This window comes from Phyllostomus hastatus, unplaced genomic scaffold (assembly GCF_019186645.2).
Source record: "Phyllostomus hastatus isolate PE091 unplaced genomic scaffold, TTU_PhHast_1.1 phas_contig_17, whole genome shotgun sequence".
Classification (NCBI taxonomy): Eukaryota; Metazoa; Chordata; class Mammalia; order Chiroptera; family Phyllostomidae; genus Phyllostomus; species Phyllostomus hastatus.
The window spans coordinates 9,581,983-9,599,729 of record NW_025333664.1 but is presented as its reverse complement, the minus strand read 5'-3'; the positions used below and the strand labels follow the sequence as shown (position 1 = coordinate 9,599,729).

The 17,747-nt window shown below is 36.3% G+C and overlaps 1 protein-coding gene across 7 annotated transcripts in view; it reads left to right on the top strand.

Moving 5' to 3' along the window:
* NCOA3 (nuclear receptor coactivator 3) overlaps positions 1-17,747 on the top strand; it is a 96,762-nt gene that overhangs the window by 42,343 nt on the left and 36,672 nt on the right. For 6 of the 7 annotated variants that reach the window (XM_045833147.1, XM_045833145.1, XM_045833144.1 and 3 more), the window contains exon 2: positions 6,451-6,529. The exons of the other annotated variant lie outside the window; for it this stretch is intronic. The gene's annotated coding sequence lies outside the window, so the exon portion shown is untranslated. The remainder of the gene's footprint in view (positions 1-6,450; positions 6,530-17,747) is intronic. 7 annotated transcript variants of the gene reach the window in all.

Below are 17,747 nucleotides of genomic sequence, written 5' to 3'. Positions count from 1 at the left end.
TGTTCATCAGTGGATGGTGTCGTTGTGCGAGCAAATTTCCTGAATATGTCGAGTTCAAAATAGCTTTCATTTTCAACAGCCGTTGTATTACACCCCATTAATGTTTTCTGTGTCTCATGTAATTTTACAAAACTGGCTAACATTTTTACAAGAGTTTTTTTCCTTTGCCTTTGTCTTCTATTATAAAGAAATTCAAATGGCATTTTGGATATAACTATGGAAAATAATTACAGAAATTATCTGTATACTCAAATATTATGAGTAATTCTCTTTCTCTGTTTTGATGAGGTAAATGGTTTTCGATTTGTCTTGCATTCACATTTAAATAGTGCTTTACAGTAAATTTATCACAGCAGTCCTGTGAAACAGGCAGGACAGTTCTCTCATCTCTCCTTTAACATTACTGTTGGATTCTGTGTCTTCAGTTTTTGGTTCTCGTATCCCTGGTGTCTGGTGCAGTGTAACATAGGTGCTCAGCAAATGCTAGTTGAACGAACCTAGTTTTCATTTTGGGAACTACAGTGGCTATTTATACCTGCTTCTTTCCCAACTAATGGCAAGAACCATATTTTGCTTATAACTTCTGAGTGCCACTGCAGCTGTTGGCATTTAATAAGTACATAGCAAACATTGAATTGAATTAAACGCCTCACACAAGGTCACTTCAAGAAGGTGGACTTCCAAAACGGAGGTTTTCTGAAACCAAGACTTCTGTTTTTACTGCATCATTTAAATTTTCAGGTTGACTCCATATAGGACTAAACGTTTATTATAATTTATTAAATGACTGTGTGAAGTATTATAAATAAGCTTTGGTCCTTTATAGTATATGCCATAGTATAAATGGTAATACATTACAGTTTTTTGACCCTGTCCTTTACTAGACACACATACACTGTAAATTGAAGTAATTCCTACCCACTTTGTCAAAAAAAGCTTCTTGCCAGTGTATTACTGATGTCCTTAATGGACTAAGTAATAAATAATGTTAAAAAAATCTTTTTACTGAGGTAAGTTTATTCAGTTTCAAAAAAGTGGTGCCTTTTTACATAATATTAAATTTTCATGTGATTATTAACTTGTATTTGTTTTCTCCTTTCCGTATAGCTACAGAGTGGTTGCATTTGCAAGTAAAATCTGTTGTTACTGTTTTGATAAAGGATATGTTTATCTCTTGATAAATAATCTCAACTACTAAAGAATGTTAAATTTAATTTACGCCAATATCAGGTAGCCCTTAAGTAACTTGAAATTTACTTGGTGCACAAACTTATTCTGTAGTGCTTTGAAGGTGGGTGGGCAACCACTGGCTTTTCCCAAAGATGGCGATTCCCTGTCTCTCTGATTTTAGGGAACTGAGGAAGGAGTCCCTAGGAGCATTGCCCATAGCAGCATAGAAAGATCAATTAATTTAGTATGACTAGTTGTAGAGTTCTTGCCTCCTTCCGTGTTCAGCAGCAAAAGAAAAGACATGTTCATAATATTCAGTGGCCTCTTTTTGTTCATGTGGTGTTTCCAGGCATTGGCGTTACATAGTTTGGATTATCCTTTGTTAAGTTCCCACCCCCAGTTTGAGTCTTTATTTTGGCTCTGAGGGACATCTTCTCAGACCAGCTATTAACGAAGTTCAGTTTGATCCTGCCCTCGCCCATTAGCTTTCTGGTAATACAGGTTTTGGTAATGTGGATCTCATCAGTAACGTTTTCCTTAATTCTAGTGGAAAAATTAATGCCCTCCTTTCTCAGATATCTAGTATTTTTCGATGTGTCATTCAGTTTTTATGTCAGTGTGATTTGATTTTGTATGTGTGATTGACTAAGGTCCAAATAATGGAAAGTGGTAAGAATAAGCTTATTCTTGAAAAAAATTAAATACAGTTTCAGGAAGTCTTCTAGGACGATTGCATTTGCAGAATCTTGCTTTCTAGACAAGCTAACTGCAGTTTTCATAACAGTTTCATACTTTACAGGATCATAGTACATATGCTTTTTAGACCATATCTACCCTCTTGCAGGTTCCTGGTAGGCAAGCTAATCATTGATCCATGGTTTGGAGACCTCTCTAGTTCAACTGCACACTTCTGGGAGTGGAGAATTTTGTAGATGGTGTTTCTTTGGATCCCTGGGAGTAATGGGGTACAAATTGGGTGGGTCAGCACTCCTTTAAGTAGGTCTCAGCAGCAGTACAATAATACTTGAGTGTTAATGTAGGCTCTGTTTGCCAACATTCCATACTAGGCAGCTATACTTGTTACGGTACTAGGTTCATTCTGAATCAAATTCATTTTTCTTCCCACTGCTGTTGTTTTCCAGGCTCTTGCCCACCCTAAACCCTCGCTTGCTTGTCATGTAAAGGACCATCACCAAAAGAAGCATTTCTTAGGCCAGCTGGTGAAAGACAAATTCCATATGATCTTACCTTTAATAGGAACCTAACCAACAAAACAAACAAATAAGCAAAATATAACCAAAGACACTGAAATTGAGAACAGGCTGACAGTGACCAGAGGGGAGAGGGGAGGGAATTTCAGGGAAGAAGGGTGAAGGGTTTGCAGGAACAATTATAAAGGACACATGGACAATAATGGGGCATGGCGGTGGAAACAGGGTAGAGAGGTGGGGGGCTGTGGTGTTGGACTGGGGTCGGGGAAAAGGCAGAAAACTGTACTTGAACAACAATAAAAAAATTGAAAAACAAAAGAAAAAAAGAAGCATTTCTGAAGTGAAACTTGATTTAGAACCAGGGCCTGAAAACCTTGGATTTACCTTCCCTCCCTTCATCTTCTAATTAAATTGGATACCAGAAAAATTAAACTCATAAAGCATTGAATTTATTAAAAAAATAAAACTAATGATTGTTTTTTTCCCTATGTTTCATTGTGCTTGAAAATTCTTTTAAAGATTTTTATTTATTTATTTTTAGGGGGGGGTAGAAAAAGAGGGAGAGAAACATCGATGTGAGAGAGAAACTTCCATCAGCTCTCTCTTGTACATGGCCCTGACCGGCCATGCGAACCTGCAACCCAGGCATGTGCCCTGATGGAAGTGAACTGGTGACCTTTCACTTTGTGGGACAGTGCTCAACCAACTGAGCCAACACTGGTCAGGGAGAAATTCTTATCTGTCAAGTAGTCTTTTGTTTGGCTGATAATATTTTTAATTTACCGAGCATTTACATATTAGGTACTAATAAGGAATGTAACCATTTTCACTCAATCCAATTTTTAAAGAATATATTTTATTAATTATGCTGTTACACTTGTCCCATTTCTCCTCTTATTTCCCCTCTGCCCTGTATCTCCCCCCACCTTTAGTTCATATCCATGGGTCATACATAAAAGTTCTTTGGCTTCTGCATTTCTTATACTATTCTTAACTTCCCCCTGTCTATTTTGTATCTACTATTTATGCTTCTATTCCCTGTACGTTTCCCTCATTCTCCCACTTCTCTCTCCCCACTGATAACCTTCCATGTGATCTCTATTTCTGTGATTCTGTTCCTGTTCTAATTGTTTGCATAGTTTATTTTTTTTTTTAGGTTCAGTTGTTGATAGTTGTGAATTTGTTTTCATTTTACTGTTCATGTTTTTATCATCTTAAATAATTCCCTTTAACATTTCATATAAGGGCTTGATGATAATGAACTCCTTTAACTTGACCTTATCTGGGAAGCACTTTACCTGCTCTTCCATTCTAAATGAAAGCTTTGTTGGATAGAGTCATCTTGGATGTAGGTCCTTGCCATTCATGACTTGGAATACTTCCTTCCAGCCCCTTCTTGCCTGCAAAGTTCTTTTGAGAAATCAGCTGATAGTCTTATGAGAACTCCTTTGTAGGTAACTGTCTCCTTTTCTCTTGCTGCTTTTAAGATTCTCTCTTCATGTTTAATATTTGGCATTTCATTTATGAAGTGTCATGGTGTGGCTCTCTTTGGGTCCAATTTCTTTGGGACTCTCTGAGCTTCTTGGACTTCCTGGACGTCTCTTTCTTTGCCAGATTGGGGAAGTTCTCCTTCATTATTTTTTCCAATCAGTTTTCAATTTCTTGTTCTTCCTCTTCTCCTTTTGGCACCCCTATGATTCAGATGTTGGAACTTTTAAATATGTAATGAAGGTTCATAAGCCTCTCCTCATTTTTTTTGAATTCTTATTTCTTCATTCTGTTCTGGTTGAATGTTTATTTGTTCCTTCTGGCCCAAATCAACCATTTGAGTCCCAGTTTCCTCCCCATCACTGTCGGTTCCCTGTACATTTTCCTTTATTTCACTTTTCATTGCCTTTATGTTTTCCTCCATTTTGTGACCATACTGAACCGTTTCTGTGAGCATTCTGATTACCAGTGTTTTGAACTCTACATCTGATAGGTTTGCTATGTCTTCATCGATTAGTTGTACTTTTTCTGGAGCTTTGATCTGTTCTTTCATTAGGGCCATATTTTTTGATCTGGCCACAGCTGGTATGTTGTAAGGGGCGGAGCCTTAGGTACTCACCAGGGTGGGGCAACCCACTTTGCTCCTTTGTGGCACTCTGTGTGGGGAGAGGGGTCAGAAAGGGAACAGTGCTGCTTGCCTGGCTCTCAGCTGGCTCTCAGGCACTTCCCCCACTACCCGCAAGCAAATTGGGCCCTTCTAGTGCTGATTCCTGGGTGGGTGAGATTGTACATATTCTAGGATCCTGTGGGTCTCTCCAGTGAACTCCTGTGAGGCTGGGAGTTTCTCCCACCACTGCAACCCCCACAGGTTTTTACCAGCAGAGGCTTGGAGGCTTTTATTTCCCCACACTGGAGCCATGGGTTGCGTAATCTGTCTCGTTCCCCACTTGTTCTTCCGGGTTATCAGTATATGCAGATATGGGACCTCCCACTCCACCAGCTGCAGTCTTGCCTAGAGTCCTCTCTGCCCCTGCTGCCACTCTCTGCCCCTCCTACCTCTCTGAATGAATGTTTCTTCTTTAACCCTGTGCTGGTTGAACTTCCGTACAGTTCGATTTTCTGGCAGTTGTGGTTATTTTTTGTTTTTAAATTTTTTGTCCTTTTGGTTGTGTGAGGAAGCAAAAGTGTATCTACCTATGCCTCCATCTTGGCCAGAGGTCCCATTTTCACTCAGTCTTTATAAGAGCCTTCTGAGGTGTGATTCCCATTTTAAGATGAGAACTCTTAGTCTTTAAGAAGTCTTAAGTTGACCCAGAGGTACCTAGCAAGTAAGTGAAAGAGTTGAGTCTGGATCTGGTGGACTGCAAAGCCTCTGATCTTTATCCATCATGCTAAGAACTAGTTATGCTGTTGTGGATGGGAAGATGTATTCCAAGAGCTAGCTTATTTTTGGCATATGTCTCAATTATAAGCAAGAGATTATCCTGTGAGTGTAAATAGACGTGTTAGTAGATATGTCAACTGTTGATAACTAACTGCATGGCATTGCTAGACTACTTGGATTCTCTTTTGCATTTGTCTGTCACATATGATGTACTTTCCACCCCCAACCCCAAATTTTCTTACTTTTAATATGGGTTTCAAAAGTACAGCAAAGACCCTTTACATCCTACAGCTATATTGTGGTGGTTGGGGATTTGCCATGGCTGTGACATATTCATTACTTGGAATTTAGGAATATCTTACTTTTTTTTCTTCTACCTCTTCCCAACAGACTTGCTAATTCCATGATGAATGCTGTTAACTTTGGGCTTAGTTGTAGTTGTTGTCTTGCTATAGATGCTACTAGAATTAGTGGTAGTCAGATTGCTGCTTTATTGTTACATTTGGAAACTCATAAGGTGAAAGTGAATGTTTTTATTGGCTTACTTGGTTGCACCAGAGCCACTTCCACATTTCCTTCGGTGCAAAAGTCTGCCATTTAGATGCTTGTGTATTTTATTGCAGATTAATTTGAAGAACTGCCCCTCATTTCCCTGTTTTCATTTAAAATTATTTCTTCTTGGTGACTTAAATGCTGCCTTTCCTAGGAGGGGGAAAAATCCAGGTTTGTTTTTATTTCTTTTCTTGTTTGCTTACTCTGTCCATTCATCCATCCTGTGGATATTTACGCATTAGCTTGTGCCATAAGGTTACTAATATTGTCTTTAATTATTACTTGTCAAATACTCCTTTTGGGCAGATGGGGGTGTCCCCAAGTTCAGATTACCCATCTGGTTTGATCACATTTCAGGACTTGGGGCTGATTTCCTCTATCCCATTTTGTGTGATCCATTTTTATAAACTGTGAAAAAACAATGTATATGCCATCCCTAAGTTTTTAAGCAGAGCAGTAATACATGGTGAAATAAGGCATCAGCTCAAAGTTCTAGAAGAGGCCTCTTATTTGCTAGCCTTTTTGGTTTGTTTCATATGTCTAGGGAAGGATATATGGGAAAAGTTAATTTGTGTGTGACTGATACAAATGTTGAGAAAGGGCAATGAAATTCAACGCCTTTTTTTTTTTTTTTTTAATCTTCAGGATCAAAATACTTGCTGAACAGTGGAGTCAGAGACCGATAAAAATAAACTACTTGAACATCATTTGACTGGTTAGCCAGGTAATTCAGGTGTTTGGTTTTCTTTGACTCAATCTTTTGTAATTTTTTGACTTCATCCTCTGAAGATACTGCCCTCTTTAATTTATGATTCAATCTTAAGCTTTTATATTTCATGGTTTTCTTTTTAATGATAATATTAGTTGAATGAGTGCACAGTATTGGGATGAGTAAATATGTATGTGTGTGTGTATATGTTAACACAGAAACTATAGTTTTTGGGGAGGAGGGGAACTGTATGCTACAGTTTAATATGAGACACTACCCTCTTGCCCATTTTGTCTTTGTGTGTGAATATTTTAATGGCATTAGTTAAAATCTGAATCAACCTAACCTGTTTTTACCTTGTGAAGACTCGTTTTCCCAGATTGCTTGTGTTGGCATATAACATTTCGTGTGACTCCTCTCTTAGATTTTATTATTGCATCAAAATAGAAAAATGAGTATAAACGTCTGATAGCCAAGAAAGTAATAGGGCTTTGCATAGTTATTTAAATTTTTGTTACAATGCCATCATTCTCTACACTTGATATCGGAGTCTTTGAATCCCACTCCCCTTTGACACAGTTAGTAAACAGGCCTTACCTGTTTTTCTATTTTCATGTCTCCTATATTTGTGCCACTTTCTGTTATTAATCTTTGCTTCCTAGGCCAAGACCCCATAATTTCATGCTTATTTTTGTCCAAATATCCCTTTACTGCTCCTTACTTACTGTTTTCTACCCACTTGAAATGTGTGTGGGTGTAAGGGTTGATCAGTAGAACAGAGCAAAAACTGGAAAGAGATCCTGATTTTGAGTTACCACAGCAGTGCAATGAGAAAAGGAGTCTTTCCATCAATAGCTCTGAATGAAATATGCATACCTAATAAATTGATCCTTAGTGCTTTCTTCGCCCTGTACACAAAACCTGAATCAAAATGGATCACAGACTTAAATATAAAGCTAAAACCATAAAAGTTCCACAAGAAAACAGGAGAAAATCAGGCAGACACTAGTCTGTTTTAAGTCAGTACAATTTTGCCTTTTCTTGAATTTTATATAAGTTATTCCCTTCATGCATATATCTTTTTTAATTGTTCCACAGTTCTTGGATATTTCTGTCTTTTTTTTCTTTTTGTATTTCAGTTCTGGAAGTTTGTATTAGTGTATCTTCAAGCTTCTGGTTTTTTTCCTCAGCTGGGTGTAGTTAGCTGATGAGCCAATCAAAGGCATTCTTCATTTCTGTTAGTATTTTTGATTTCTAATGTTCCCATTTACTTCTTTACTTTCTTTCTGCTTACATTACCCATCTGTTCTTGCATGTTGTCCACTTTTCCCATTAGAGCCGTTTTTCAATATTAATACAGGTAAAACCACATATCTTTCCTGTTTACTAGCAAACTTGGGAAGCTTCTTTGCATATATCATCAGAATCTGTGTGTGTGTGAGCTTTTTTTTTGCTCTGGATTTCTCATTTAAGAATGTACATGGTCATGTAAAAACTTGTACATAAATGTTCATAGTAACATTCATAATGACCAAAAATGGAAACAACCTAAATGTCTGTCAAAATAAGGTATAGCCATACAATAAAGTATTATTCAGAAATGAAATGAGGTATTGATATATGCTGCAATGTGGGTGAACTAGAAAGAACTATGCTTAGTGAAAGAAGCCAGTGACAAAGTTCTGGATACTGTATGATTCTATCTGAATGAACTGATGAGAACCGGAACTGCACAGAGACAGAAAGTAGATTAGTGGTTGCCTGAGGCATAGGGGTGGGGAAGGGAGTGTGTGAGGTTGGAGAGAAGTGGGAGGATTAGAGGAGGGACAGCTAGGGGTACTGGGTTTCTTTTTGGGGATAATGAAAATGTTATAAAATTGATTGTAACAGTTGTAAGTGACAGTTGTACAACTCTGAATATATTAAATGCCATTGAATTGCATATTTTAAGTGTATGGTAAGTGAATTATATCTCAGTAAAGCTGTTTAAGAATATAGTGGTTGTATTGAGGAATAATAAGAGCTTTATGATGCCATAAAGGAATTTTATGGAAAAATATTGTTACCTTTCTCACAGCACTAACTTAAGGTTTGCTGTCGCAAATATTCCTGGACTTCAAAAATATATGTTAATTGAACTCACCTCAGTTTTTCTAAAACCTCATTCAGTCATTGTTATAGTGGTCAGCCTGTAATTATTTAATGTTAATTTCAGCATAGTATATTTTTATTCTTTTTTTAAAAGATTTTATTTATTTATTTTTAGAAAGAGGGGAAGGGAGGAAGACAGGAAGAGACACATCACTGTGTGGTTGCCTCTCACGTGCCCCCTACTGGGGACCTGTCTCACAACCCAGGCATGTGCCCTAACTGGGAATCAAACCACTGACCCCTTGATTCGAAGTCTGGAACTCAAGCTGCTGAGCCACACCAGCCAGAGTGCATAGTATGTTTTTCATGTGTTCAAGTTTATATCTAAAAGAATTTATTCTTAAAAAATAAATTAAAAATCACACCTAGATCTATCTGCACTTTTCTATTGTCCATTAAATGTTGGTGAGATACTTACGGGCATCGTACAGGAGAATGTTTAGAAATCAATTTTTGTTCTCAAACTTATAATAGTAATTTTAAAAAATTACCAAGAAAGCCGTAATTTTCATGGATGTGCTATTTAAGGTTAATGAAGTGCTGTGGTTACAAATGGAAAAGTCAAGTTATTTTACTTGAGGTAATCAGACCACATGTAGTCCTTCTCCCTTTTTTATTTCCTTCTTGGGTTTTAAATTTTGAAAAATCTCCTACGGAAAGTAGACTGATGACTAGTGATATTATATTTAAAATTTGAGGTACCTGATGCTGTGATGGTATATAGGAGAATATTAATGAATCAATAATTTTAAAAGCTAAAGTATTTTGAATCTAATGTTGATCAAACAGCACTTTTAAAAGATTTTATTTCTTGAGCAGAGGTCACATAAAAAAGATGCTTTTAACAAAAAATTCCTATTGATAGTTATGTTTTATTAAAGTCAAAGACTGAATGAAAGTTAAACTTGCTGCTTTGATGATGGAGCTTTCAAAATATGTGGGGAAAACTGTTAGAAGTTGCAAGATCCAACTTTGATGGGATCAACAAATATCTGAATTGCTACAATCACCATTTTTCTGCTCTTAGTAAAAATGGATGGAGATAAAGTTTTAGTAGTTCATAGTCAGTATTCATTAAAAGGGCAGTTTTATTGGACTTGGAAAATATAGACATAGAAGTGGTCAGATTGGCAATAATATAGCTCTTGTAGTACTTAATTTTGTAACTTAATTATGAAATACAATTGGCCTAAGTAACAGCTCAATGATGTAAAAGTGAACTGCTGTATAAATAGCCCAGTTTATTATAAACGGCCCTATCTGTCATGTGCCAGACTCTTTATTACTTTCTTATGATTCTGTGTTTGTTTCCAAAAGCTGTTTTACTAAGAATATGTTTTTGAATCTGTGTAATATTTAACATATAAAGCCTGCATTATTATGAAGCTGATAATGAAAACCTCTAAACTTCTAACCTTGAATAGGATTTGTTATGTATAACCATTACATGCTACTGGTGGATTCAAAATTGCCTTTTCTGGGGACTCTGCTTTGTAAAAAATAGTATATATTGGACATGAGTGCATGGCATCTGACATTTATCAAGGATAACAGGAGCTTTACTCATTTTCACATTTTAAAGTAACTTTGAAAGCTTTACATGTACACATGTGGTCAACATATGTTTCTGAGATTTTTAAATATATTTTTCATCATGTATCAGTGAAACTATCAATCTTTAATGAGCTTCATATATTAAACTTCTACTATGTGAGCATACTAAGTAAGTATACTTTGTGAATACACAAAGGTCAGTTTAGGATATTTAATTCACTTCTGTAGAATTTTATCTTACAGTTTTTAAATTATAACAAGTAAAAATGTACCTAATGTATTCCAGGTAGCACTCCGATTACACAATGTGTGATTTGGCACTCTTTCATTCCCCTACTATAAAGCTTGACCCTAATGTTGAAAACTGAGTTACAGAAATTACTCTTTTCTAAATCAACTACTAGTATATTGCTTTTCTGTTTGAAAAGACTTAGCAAGTTATTTTACTGGAGGGTGACATGAAGAGAATTGGCATGGCATAATTTTTTAGTACTGGTTCTTAGCCTTTTAAAATTTTTCTTTAAAATTAGATTGTGATAATTTAAAAAAGATAATAAAATTGCACAGTTCTTCATGTGTTGGCACACTTGTTAATTAACATAACACCTTTTTATAGTTGACATGGGTTTCAGATACTGCATCCCTTCCATATATGTACTGATATGCAGATGACATTCATTTGCTGCAAGGTAACCCGAGACATGCTTTGACTGCACAAGGTAAATTGGCCATCCACAGCTGTAATTCTCCTGTCTTTTTATTTTTAGACATGATTCAGTAGTATAAGGGCCTGGGAAGTAAGTTAATTTTCGAGTGTGAGAATTTTTACTTGGGCTTTTGATAAGCCTGTTTTGTGGTATGAGGGTACTATATAAATTGTGGCTGTTAAAATATCTCTCTCCCAATTCAATTTGAAATATAAGAAGCCGGGGTTCTGTACCTTTCTTTCTTTCTTTTTTCTTTTTTCTTTTTTTTTTTGGCAGTTGAAAGGAACCCATTTTATTAAGAATGATGAAGAGTGAAAGGAATTTTAAATTTAGGCTAGTTTAATTGCCAATGTCTTTATATTTTAAAAAATTGCAGAGCAATTAATTACGAATTTTAACACAGGTTTTCAAAGCATAAATTGTCCTTAATGACTTGTGACCCAAGTGCCCTTTGTAATAAGTATTGTTTCACTACATTATTTTGACTGAGAAGTGTACAGTATCACAGAGGTTTAAAGAACATATTTGAAGTGTTTACATACACTTTTAAGACCACTACCAAAACTTAAGACTTTATTTGTAGGTTTTAGCAGAATTTAGTACTTAAGATATCTTTCTGGCCCCCTGTTAGGTACCAAAGTTTAGATAATTTGCTTAAGTTATTCAGCTAATATAGGAGTTAGAAAACATTAATACTAAAGTGTTTCCTGAATTTATCTGGATGGTAGATGTAGTTACTTTATAATTACAGAGGCAATTTTTAAAAAATAACCTTGATTCTTGAGGAAGCCATTTTTAAGCCTATTGTTAGCTTTTTTGGGGGCATATGGTTTTTAATTCTTTTGTATTTTTAATTGATTTTTATGAGAAAGATATCAAGAGATCAGTTAGTTGTTCCACTTGTTTATGCATTCACTGACTGCTTCCTGTGTGTGCCCTGAATGGAGGTCAAACTTGCAACCTTGGCATACGTATGGGGTTGATACTCTAACCAACTGAGCCACCTGGCCAGGGCCTGGTTTTAATTCTTTAAGCAGCTTTGTAAAGGTGATAGCCTATCCATTTTAGAGAATAAGAAATTGAATTTTAGAGATTTAAATTTGTTAATATTATACTGGGGTTTATATAAACTCTGAAATCTTTCTTTCCCAGTTTTTACTTCAGTGTGCTGCATTCTGGTTGGATTAATCAGTTTTCTTGTCTAATTCACTGTGTGCTGTATATAGTCTAGGAATTAATCCTATCTTGAGTTTTGGTTCCAGATATAAGTTTAAGTATCCCATGTTAACCAAATCTGTTCAGAGTTTGGATATTTGATGCTCAGGTAATAGGTAATACTATCTTTTTAAAATACTTTATAATATCTGAAGGTTTCCACAACCATTTTGTTTCAATATTTTTGTCAATTCTTTATCATTAAAAATCATAAACATTTTAAACTTTCAGTTTCATTTTATTGGGTAGTGAGTTTATCTTCAGATGTTGATGAATTTGTTGGCCATTTTTCCTAGTTCTGTTTTCAGATACACTTGGGAATTTTAGTTTACAATTTGCCACTTAAGTGGGAAATGTATTTTTCCTTTCTTTCTTTTGGTGCCCTCCATGTATGCCCTTCTCCCTGCCCCTGGCATTCATAGCTCCGTTTTTGTTGACTTGACCCATTTCTGCCATATCTTCAGTCTAGTCTCAGGGTTTCATTCTGAAGTATTCAGTAGCAGTATCGGAGATATACATGTATATTACTCAGGTTTTGTATGTATTACCCTTTCTTCAACTACAGGTGATGGTTTGATATCATAACTAGCTATTAATAATTGCTTTTTTTTTTTCAACTTCCTTTCAGGGCTTTTTTGTTCAGTTTCTACCTATGAGTATTGCTTTTGGTCCTGTTATCTTGTACATGATTTGATTTCCTGACTGCTTTTGCTAGCTTCTGGCCCCGGAGCTCCGTGGGTTCGTGGAATCATCAATTTGTTGCTGTGTGCTTGCTCAGTGCTTTGGTCCAAAGACATGTTTGTTATATTTGAGCATGGCTGTGTCTTTCTAAATTAATAAAGTAAAAAAAAGTTGCCATTGTGTTTGGAGCAAGGAGGGAGAGTGTGTTTGGTTGAAAGCAGAAGTCCACTGTGTCGTATTATCAGGAAGTCCTTTGTTCTTTTCATCTCACAACGTGGCTTATTTTTTATACAGATGGTCCCAACTTGGTACAACTTAAATTTTTTTTTTACAACTTAAAATTTTTGATGATGCAAAAATGATATACATTCATTTGAATGCATGCATTCAAAGTAGAAATGTACTTTGAATTTTATATTTTGATCTTTTCCTGGCCTAGTGATATGTAGTAGGGTACTCTCCGGTCGTACTGGACAGAGGCAGGGGCCTCAGTTCCCAGTCAGCCACTCCATCACCAGGGTAAACAACTGACACTCCCCGGTGTATTCATCTTGTTAGATGATTGTGCCCAATGGGAAGCTAATTAATGTGTTCTGAGCCTGGTTAAAGTAGGCTAGGCTGTGATGTTTGATAGGTTAAGTATATTAAATGTATATTTGACTTGATATATTCAATTTATAATGGAGTTATTTCAATTTCTGATGGGTTTATTGGGACATAACCCCCCTGTAAGTTGATGAGCACCTGTGTAGGTCCGCAGACAGTAGATACTGAAATATTTATTAAATGAATGTAGGGGATCTTAGAGAAACCATAGCAGTTTCAAAACCTCAATCCCAACCCTCATCTAGCCCACTGGTTCTCAAAGTGTGCTTCATGGACCCTTGGGAGTCCCTGAGAACCTTTTGTGGGGTCCACACAGTTAAAACTTTTTTGTGGAGCCCTGGCTGGCATAGCTCAGTGGATTGAGCGCGGGCTGGGAACCAAAGTGTCCCAGGTTCGATTTCCAGCCAGGGTACATGCCTGGGTTGCAGGCCATAACCCTCAGCAACCGCACATTGATATTTCTCTCTCTCTCTCTCTCTCGATCTCCCTCCCTTCCCTCTCTAAAAATAAATAAATAAAATAAAAAAAAACCCAAAAAAACTTTTTTGTGGCGCGTGTTCTTTGCCACTGTCATCCTGTTGATGTTTGCATTCATGGTGCAGAAGCAGTGGTGCATTAAACTGCTGGCACCTTAGCTCTGGTTATTTGCAAAAGGCTGTGTTGTCTTCTTTCCTTTTACAAGTACATGCCTCTTTGAGGCTGGGTTTCTTTCTTATGTTTTAACCAAAATAACTGAAACAGAATGAATGGAGACCTCGATGAGAACTAGGCTATTCAGACATAAGATTTGTAAAAATGTGCCACCTCTGTCTCTGAATTGTTTTGTTTCAGAAAGGTTATTTTTCATAAAATTGCTTATGTTAACATATAATGGGGTTGTTATAAAATGAATTAGTATTTCAAATGTTTTCTAAGTTTTAATTTATAATATAGTAAATGTTGACAGATACAACCTGAGTAACAAAAGCTTTTGAGGTTCTCAATTTTTAAGAAGTAAAGGAATCCTGATATCAAAAAGGTTGAGAGGCACTGAACTAGTAAATTTGGTTGGAACTCTAGAAGCATTTGATGTAAAACTTTCACCTTGCTGTATATATTTGTTGCCTGTAGTGCATCCAGTTCCTGCTACACAGCTGTCTCTGTTCTGTCCTGCTTAAACATGAGAGGGGCCTGAGAAAAACCAGTAAAGTGTAGCCAATGTCAAGGACATATAGTTGTCCTTGTCCTGAATCTCTCTCTTTTCATAGTAAGAACCAGATTAACTGCAGATGGTTAGGACTTGGAATGCCTGTATAACATTGCGCACTATGTTGGTGCCCATTTGTTCCTGCTTTTAAATTACCGACCATGCATTACTTTTCAGAGGAGACCTTTTATGTACCACATAGTACATTTTGTGATTCTGTACTTACAAGATCAGTGTTTTTCAACTGGTGTGCCACAAGAGTTTTTAAAACATGGAGTACTTGACTATTTAGTCAGGGGCACTGACCTCTTTTCCCTCAGGTTGTCAAATTAAAAAAAAAAATGGCAACAGTCAACACAACAACAGCTGTCTGGTGTGAATGCCCTGTCTTGAACTATAAATATTATAGGTCATGTAATGGAATTGTATATTATTGGTCACATACATAATAGGGTTGCGTCTGATTGGTTAATTCTTGGTACCAGAAATCCTTATATACAAGTCTAGTCACCTGATTTTTTTTATCTTCACCTGAGGACATTTTTTTTTTAATTTTAAAATATTTTATTTATTTATTTTTAGAGAGGGAAGGGAGGGAGAAAGAGAGACATCAATGTGCGGTTGCTGGGGGCCGTGGCCTGCAACCCAGGCATGTGCCCTGACTGGGAATCGAACCTGCGACACTACCTGAGGACATTTTTTATGGCTTTTAGAGAGAGGAAGAGGGGAAGAGTGAACATGTGGGGAGGGGGAGAAAAGGGAGAGAGAAACATCAATTGGTTGCTTCCGTATGTGCCCTTACCGGGAATTGAACCTGTGTGACCTTTTGGTCCATGGGACGACACTCCAACCAACTGAGCCACACCAGCCAGGGCGGCACCTCATGTTTTAAAAAAGTCTCTTTGGAGTAAAAAGGGTAGATAATTACCACTGTTTTTCCTTTTTATTGTAAATTAATAAAAATTGTACCAATTTTTTTGTCGGATTATCAAAATACATTTTTGGTGTACTGCAGAATTTTCGTCATTAGTTTATTTGTGCCATGAGATGAAAAAGGTTGAAAATCGCTGTACTGCATTATTGATCTTGACTCTGGGTCATCAGCTCCTTTAAGGCAAAAACCGTTGTTTGTTTTGATCAGCAGTTCATCTCAAGCACATGGCATAGGGAATTTGCTCTCCTTTGTCTATGTGGACAACACTCAGTATGTCGAATAGTGACCATTCTTGAAAACAAAAAAAAACAAACAAAAACCTTTTTTTCCAGTTTTATTTAGAAATAATTGATGTGTTATTGCATAAGTTTACAGCATACATCATGATGGTTTGATTTACATATATTGTAAAATGGTTACCATAATAGATTCAGTTAACAACCATTTCATACATATAATAAAAAGAACAGTTTTTTTCTCTTTGTGATGAGAACTCTTAGGATTTACTATCTTCACAACATTCCTATATATCATACAGAAGTATTCACTATACTCATCTATGGTACATTACATTCCTACTAATTAAGTGACTGCTCTTAAGATACTTGCTCAAGTGGGTTTTGATTTTAACCAGTTTAGTTGTATGAGTGATTTCATAAGAGTTCATAATTAAATTTTGCTTTGGATGTTCTCTAGCAATAATGACGTGCCCCCAGTTTTCATTTCCTAGACACGCATAGGTAGGTTTTATGAAGTACAGAAAGAAGCTCTTTAAAGTCATGAATCATGAAATTGACCTTTGAAAAGCAACAACAATAAAAAAACAAGCTCTGTTTTATTTTAAATTATTTTGGTAATGCTCTTTTTGTCCTATTTCTCAGTATTTTATATTCTTGCTCTTTGAAAATTTCCTCTGTGGAACAATTGTAACCTAGAGGCATAGATTCTTAGTTCCACTTGGTGTAGTAGTTATATTTTGAGGGGAATAGGGAGTCAGTTGTTGAGGTTATTGTTCATTTTAGACTTTGATGCTTTTTAACATTTCCACGGGTGGTACCCCACCCTCCAAGGGGTAAATGAGGTTAAGAAGTACCTTTTAATTTTTTTTAGGCGCGCACACGTGTATGTGTGTGTGTGTGTGTGTGTGTGTGTGTGTATTCTCAGCCATCATTTGTATCATTGTGATCCTGAAACCAGTGATGACTTTTGGAGATTTATTTGAAGAGAGAAATTCTATTTCCAGGCATGTAACGTCTGGGGAGATGGAAACATTATTTTAAAGAAGGATTCATTTGAATTTAAAGTTATTTAGGCTAGGAGTGGAATTAGGGTTGGTGAAGAGTAACAAGCTGTGAGGTCAGAAGAAGTAAAAAAAATAACAGTGGAAACAGCAAGAAAAGAGCCACAGACTAACCTGAAGTAAAGATGATGACCCATTCAGGAAGTCTTATGAGTCAGACTTGCCATGTCTGCCTTGCTAGAGTTAGAGACCATCTGCTCTAACCCCTTTGCTTTTAGAGAAGGAAATCTTGCTAAGATGGGTTTTTCCTTTGATACATTATACTTTCTCTTCCACTGTCAGTATCTTTTCTTTGAAAAATTAATTCAAAGTGCTTTAATCAGCTTAATATTTCCACATTGTTAATTTTTGTAATGTTCGTGTCACAAGTAAATCCATCGTAGCTTCTTTATGTTTTTGATATTGGTGGACAGACTAATTTCAATACTGTAGGGGTAGTGTCTTGTTATTCTAAGTTTTTTTTTACCCTGCAAGCCCTCCAGTACAGGAATAGCTGTTTTGAAGTTGACCCATGGTTATCATTCTCTGTATCATTTCATTCATTGCTTGCTTAGTACCACTTTCTATAGCAGTTCTGTTGCTCTCTGCCATTTGGTTACCAGGTGGCTGATGTTGGTAGCTCTTAAGTTTTAACATTTTTTTCTAATGTCTTTCTCCTCTGAGGCAGATAGAAAGAAGGATTAGGAGAGAATGGGTCACATGTTGTGATCATTTCTCCTTTACATCTTTATTGCTTATTAATTACATTTACATCAGATTTTATTTCTGCTCTGTACACTCATACCCATAATTCCTCACTGCTTAATGTAGTGCTTTACCTCAGGGGGGCTGCAAACTTTGTTTTTCTCTTCTTCCTTTCTTTCTCTGTTACTTACTTCTATTTTCATTATGTGTCAAAA